Genomic DNA, 6,379 nt, shown 5'->3' on the forward strand with positions numbered 1-6,379 from the left:
CCCAGCCAGCCTCAGCCACGTCCACAGGCTGGGGAGCCACAATGGGACAGCTTCCAACAGCCCCATCTCCCTGAAGGAGAGGCCGTGGCCAGGGAGTGCAGCCAGCCAGGGACGGCCACTCCCAGGAGGGAACAGGGCCCCACGAAGCAGGGCCCACAGCTGGACCAGAGGCCAGGGTCCATGGTGGCCCAGCTACAGCAAGGGTGGGGGGCTCTGCCAGTGGCCACGTGCACAGGTCTCCCAGAAGCGGATGTGGCCTTTGATTACAGATTACAGAGGGGGCTGGGGGGGAAAGTCAGCGGAAAGCTCTCAAGGGGCAGCTTGGAGGGGCCCGCACCAGAGGTGAGGTTCCTGGTGGAGGCCTGTCGATGCAGCACGGGGTCAGCCATCGGCGATGGGGCTCGTGGGGCTGCCTATGTACCCGGCATGGGGTCAGGGCTGGGGGTGGAGATCCTGGGGAGCCCAGAGAACACCGGCCTCAGACACGCGGGCAGCAGAGCCCGGCGAGAAGTGCAGGCTGCCCTGGTTAGCGGTCACAGGCACCCTTGTCCTATAGACTTCAAGGGCCCCAGGGAGGCTATGGGGCCCTGGGGGCTGGGGACTGACTCTGGCGTCCAGGCCCAGGCCCGGGGTCCCACATTTATCTCGGCGATCTCCAGGACGAGGTGAGGGAGAGGGAGACTCATACCCTGGGGGGCCCCGGGGCAGGGCAGCCTGTGAGCAGCTCAGGAGGCCTGGGGGAGAAAGGCCTAGCTCAGGGGTACCCACAGCGCAGACGCCTCTCGGGCAAGGCAGAGGCCTGCATTTCCCTCAGCAACAGCCCAAAGGGCCTCCAGAAATGGGCTCCTCCTTCTGTGACAACAGCCTACAACGGAGGGCAAGCCCAGAGGCCTTGGGAGGACTGGCCCACCCACCCGGTGCCTGGAAGATGAAAAAGCCGCACCACACAGCCGCCAGAACGGTCTCCAAAGAGCAGAGGAGCTCCTGCAGCGTGACCCCGCGACATGTCACTGAGCACAAAAGCCTATATCTGGTGCTTGGTCGTGCCCCCACATTCCTCAGGGGAGGTCCTGACCCCAGGACCTCAGATGGGACCTGACTTGGGAATAGGGTCCTTGCACGTGAGGTCTTTAGGGCACGCCCCTCATCTGATACGACTGCGTCCTTACGAGAAAGGGAAACTTGAACTGGGCTAGTTTGCAGGGAAAGGAAGGGTTGCCAGTGAGCGGAGGCAGAGGTGGCGTGCGGCTACAAACCAGCGAGCCCCAGGAAGCCTGGGCCACCAGCAGCCAGGGGAGGGACACCGCAGCAAGAGCGAGCCCTGCCCACGCTGGGATGGGTCCCCAGGGCCCGGAAGGTGGACACTGCTGGTGTCGTGGCTACCCCAGGACAGTTGCACGGCCCACAGACAAGGTTCATGGCTTTGGACAAAGGGCGTGTCTATCTTCTTGTGGCCTTTCCGCGTCTTTCCACATTTTACTGAGTGACTCTCAATAAAAAATTGACTCTGCACAGTACAGGTTTTTTTTTTTTTTTAATTTAAATTCCGTCTCATCAAGGACTTCCGTCTCCGGCAAGGAGAGCAGTAGAGCCTGGGTTCTCCTGCAGCCTGAGTCTGGAAGGTGGAACAGAGTGTGGGGAACAGTCGTGCAGAGGCTGGGACTCGGCAGTAAGAGCCGTCGTCCCAGGAGAGGGAGACCGCATGGAGGGCACCGGAGGAGCTCGACTGCCGCCCCGGACAACAGACGCGGGGTCCAGGCAGGAGGCCCTCCGACCCGCCGGGCAGGGCATGCAGTGGGGAAAGGGCTGCGTAGGGGGGTGCTGGGCGGGGGGCGGGGGGTTGGCTGGGTCCCGAAAAAGCCAGCAGGACACCAGCCGCCTGCTCCAGTCATCGGGGGACGTTCCCCGAGCCAGGGGAGCCAGCACGGAGGCCCGGCAGCACAAGGGGACGAGCTGAACCCCAGCGACGTCCCTCAAGACACACAGCCAGGTTCGCAGACCAACCTGGCGCGCCTCGTGTGCTCGTCTCGTGTGTAGCAACCGCGGCAGGTGGCTGTGCTGTGATGCGCACGAGGCCCCAGAGGGCACGAGGCCCCGGGCACAGGGGAGCAGCCCTCCGGGGTGGCTGTCGCCATGGCGGGGATGGTCGCAGGGGATGGGTGCGGGCCGAAGCCCACTCACCGGGACTCTTGCACCCAAGCGGGCTTCTGCAGCTGTTACAGTGGCTAGAGCTCCCGGACGTGCTCTCACCTGCCGGCAGGGAAGGCTCCCTCCCAGGCCTGTGGCTCCCACGATCTCTGGAAGCTTTCAGAGGATTGTGGGGTCCCTGGGACCCGGCTCTGAGCCTGGAGAAGGCCGAGAGCAGGGAGAGGGAGGGCCATCCTGCCTCGCTGCGTGGCCGGGAGGGGCCCACAGCGCCCTGCGTCCAGCCACCGGCCCCCAGGGCCTCTCTCGGCTCCTCCTGCACCTGGGGTCCGAGGCCCCAGAGGCCACCGCCCGCACACAGCAGATGTCAATGCCCCAAACCAGGCTCCGAGGGTGAGTCGGCACCGTCCTCGTCACCCCCACCTGTGCTCAGGGCCGGGGGACGGTCAGGATCCCTGAGCAGGGGAGCAGCCTGCTCCTCCAACCCCCGGCCGCGGGTCTGCTGTAGCAGGAGGGGGCCGCACGAGTGGCTGCTTGTCTCAGCACCTCCCCTGACGCCAGGTGGGTCTGGGGCCTCTGACCCCTGGGGGCCTCCCCCCGACCGGGCATTTCCGGGGCCTTGGCCGTCCCGTCCCATGTGTGGTGGGGCCCACGGCAGCCGCCCCTTACGGGCAGCCAGCGGTCACGGGTACTTGCTCGACACCCCCCTGCTGTCAGCGGGACAGCATGGCCCCCAGGCGGCAGGTCCAGGCCCTGAGGCTCCCCCGGGCCGGCCCAGAGGTCCACCTGGCCCCACAGAGAGTTCCAAGCTCTCCTCGAGCAGCCACGTAGAACGGCTGTGGCCAGGGGAGCGCCGGCCCACTCCTCGTCCATCTGGAGGCCTCAGGGGGCCAGTGCAGCCCACCGTGCCTGAATTGGAGTGTCACCCCTTTGTGCAGAGCCCCTGGGTTTACCCATTTCTCCCAGCTCACTCTGGCCAGGATCGTCTCTGGCCTGGCCCCCGCCCTCTCACCAATGTTCCCACACGGCACAAACACTCCCAGGTCTGGGGAGCCTCTCCCTACCTTGGCCCTGGGGGCTCCCCTCCCCTATGCTCCATCACCACGGGGTCATGTGCACCCCGGCCCTGCCCTGGCGGCCACCAGCACCAGGCCACCTGCTCCCGGGGTCACACGGACAGCGGCCTGGGTCTCCCCACCCTGCAGAGCCCCTCACCGGCCGCCTCGGTGGCAACGCGCACTCGCAACCTGGGAGGCAGAGGCAGCGCAGAGCACGCCCTGGCCCGGCTAGGGTGGCTCCTCACCCCGCCGGCCACGGGCCCAAACCCCGAATCCTGCCTTACCAACCTTATCTGTTTTCCGCTCGACATCCGCTGGCACGGAGAGGCAGGTAGCACTGAGCCAAGGCCGGGGGGCCGCTGGGGGCCAACCAGCGGCTGGTGGCCCGCCACCGTGGCCGCTCCCGGCTGGCCCCCAGCTGAGGGACAGCTGTTAAGCCACAGCTGCCGGGAGCGCTCACGCCCCGGGCGCTCGGGGGAGTGAGCCAGTGACGGATGGGGAGAGCCGCACAGGGTCCCCCAACAGAGGGCTGGGTACTCTGAGGAGCCCTGACCACAGGTGGGAGACATCAAGGGGTCCGGCGTGGGTGCCCCCGCCCGCTGCCCCCCCAAGCCTGGCCCTGGTGGAAGAGGAGGGTCGTCCAGCCCCCAGCCTGCTCTCCCAGCACCGCCGGCTCGAGCTGCCCTGGAGCTCCTCCAGCCGAGCCTCAGCCCAGGGTCAGGCCCAGCAAAGGAACGGAAAGTCAGGAGCCTGGGAGAGGCCATACAGGGCACTCACCACCCTGTTCCGGAACACGGTTCCACCAGGCCTGCGGCCACCAGCCAGTAGCTCGGGCGACAGTTTCCCCTGCCGGGGACTCCCTGACCTGCCCTCCAGGCCCAGAGGCCTCCACGACTGCCTCCTGCAGACCCAAACACGACGTCTGTCCACCTGATGGCCACACAGTGGGGCCGCAGGCATCAGTGTTCAGACTGCCCCACCAGAGGCCAGGGCTGGGCAACAGCCACCCCAAACCCAGGTCCAAGGGCAGGAAGAGGCTGAGCGTGCAGACGAAGCCGGCTCAGTCGTGGGAGGGCAGCAGGGTGACCCGGGTTTCGAGAATGACACTTGGGAGGAGAAAGAAGGAAGGGCACCTGCTGGGACCTGCTGGGACCCCAGCTGCCCCCGGATCTTGGGGTGAAGGCGGAGCCGGGGTAGACACATGACTCTCATTGCAGGCCTGAGGTCCTGGTCTGCAGGTCCCCTCTAGACCCAGGGTCTCCTGGCCTCCACCATCTGTCCAAGCAGCGGGCACCGAGGGGCTGGGCCTGACCCCCAGGGGAGCCACAGGAGGGGCGCCCTGCCCCCAGCCCCTCAGTCTTGCCCGATGCCAGGGGTCTAGACGGCCCCGCTCTGCGCCCAGCAGTGGGGCATCTAGGGCCGCACACACCAGCCCGCCTCCGGACGCTGGCCCCCCACTCCCACAGGTAGTGGCAGCTCACCAAACAGGGGCACAGCTGTCACAAAGCCACCGCCTGGCTCCCACATGGAAATCCCTAACACACCCCAAAGCCATGGCTTTCAGTCTTTTGATGTGACAGGGATCGGGGGGCCAAGCCTTAGGGGGTGAAGCCATACCCACCCGTCCCCAAAGAACGTCACACTGACAGGTGGGGCCCAGAGGGCTTAGCCGACCACTGTGCACTCGGGATCCTCTGGAAACCGGAGTCCAGCAAACCCAGGGTCTTGGGGGCTCCCTGCCTGGGACGAGAGCCAGGCCCCAAGCTTGGGCAGGAGCTTTCTGGAAGCCAGAGTCCTCAGGTAGGCTCTCAATCCCACACCAAGGTCAGGGCAAGGCTGCTGGGATAGCCACTGCCTCGGGGCCAGCACCCACCCTCTCCACTGAGCCCCGAAGCTGGAGACGGTGGGCAGGGCCCCAGAGCCTACACACTGGGTTAGGGGCTGGTGCTAGGCCCGCCCCAGTTCCCTGCACCACGTCAGCCGGGCCTGGGTCCAAGGGTGCGGCTCAGGGCCCGGCCATGCAGACCGAGGACGAGGGCAGGGGGTTTGTGCCGGGCTATGAGGCCGGACAATCACACACTTGTGCGGCCCGCGGGTTCCGCTGCCCAAGGCTGGCCAGCAGGAGGGGCCTCTGTCACCCCCACGGCCAGGGAACAATGGCCGCACACACACACTTATCTCACGCTGTTTGCCCAGCACACACGAGCCTCCCGGGGTGGCACCGGTGTACAGAAAGGGACATGGGGCCCACCGCCAAGGAGCCCCCGCCCCACCGGGATGGAGCCAGACCCGGGCATGAGCAATGCTGGAGGCCAAGGGCCGTCCGCTAACCGTGCACACGCAGCGTGACCAGCCCCGCGGTGACGGGCACTGGAACGCATAGTAACATTTTCCAGGAAACTCAGAGTCTCACGTACACACGTGCCCAGGCTTCTCTACTCCCGGCCGCGTGGGCAGCCCAGTCCCAGTCCCCACCCCTGCTGAGGCCAAGCCTGAGCCCCTTGAGCTGCTGGGGGGTGACACTGGGGACTCCAACATGGGAACCCCCGGCCTGCCACAAGCCCTGGCCCCTTCCCCAGAGTGTGCACGTGACCACAGTCCCCTGCCTCTGGTTCCATCCGTCCCTGCCCCCTGGCGCATCCCGAGGCAAGGGCACCCTCCAGGCCATGGGACACCTGGACACGTGGAGGACGGGAGGGGTCGAGGCACTGTGGGAGACGGGACGGCACACTCTGCGCAGGGTGCTGAGAGGGAGGTGCTAAGAGGGGCAGTCAGCAGGGAGGCAGCGAGTAGCCCGTGCCCAGGCCCTGTGGTCGGGTGCCTGTTGGGGGTGCTGCGGGGGACAACCACTAGCAGGTAAAGCAGTTGGGGGACCAGCAAGGCCTGGGGCTCCCTCAGCCCTGGCCTCGGGACCGAGGAGCACAGCCTCAGCCGCCCACCTTAGGAGGGGCTTTAATCGGCAGGGAGGACCCCGGCAGCCCCAGGACATTTTCTCAGCGGGGTTCTGGCCTCTCTCCTTATCCTGCTCGCTCCAAGACCTGACACGTCTCCTCCCCCTGCCCCCCAACCTGGGTGCCACCCACCCAGCTCCCTGGCCAGGACTGAGGTTCAAGGAGGGCCCACCCCGCTCCCACCCGTGGTTCAGAGCTTCAGAAGCCCCCCGATGAGAGAGTGAG

This window comes from Mustela lutreola, chromosome 1 (assembly GCF_030435805.1).
Source record: "Mustela lutreola isolate mMusLut2 chromosome 1, mMusLut2.pri, whole genome shotgun sequence".
In the NCBI taxonomy this organism is placed as follows: Eukaryota; Metazoa; Chordata; class Mammalia; order Carnivora; family Mustelidae; genus Mustela; species Mustela lutreola.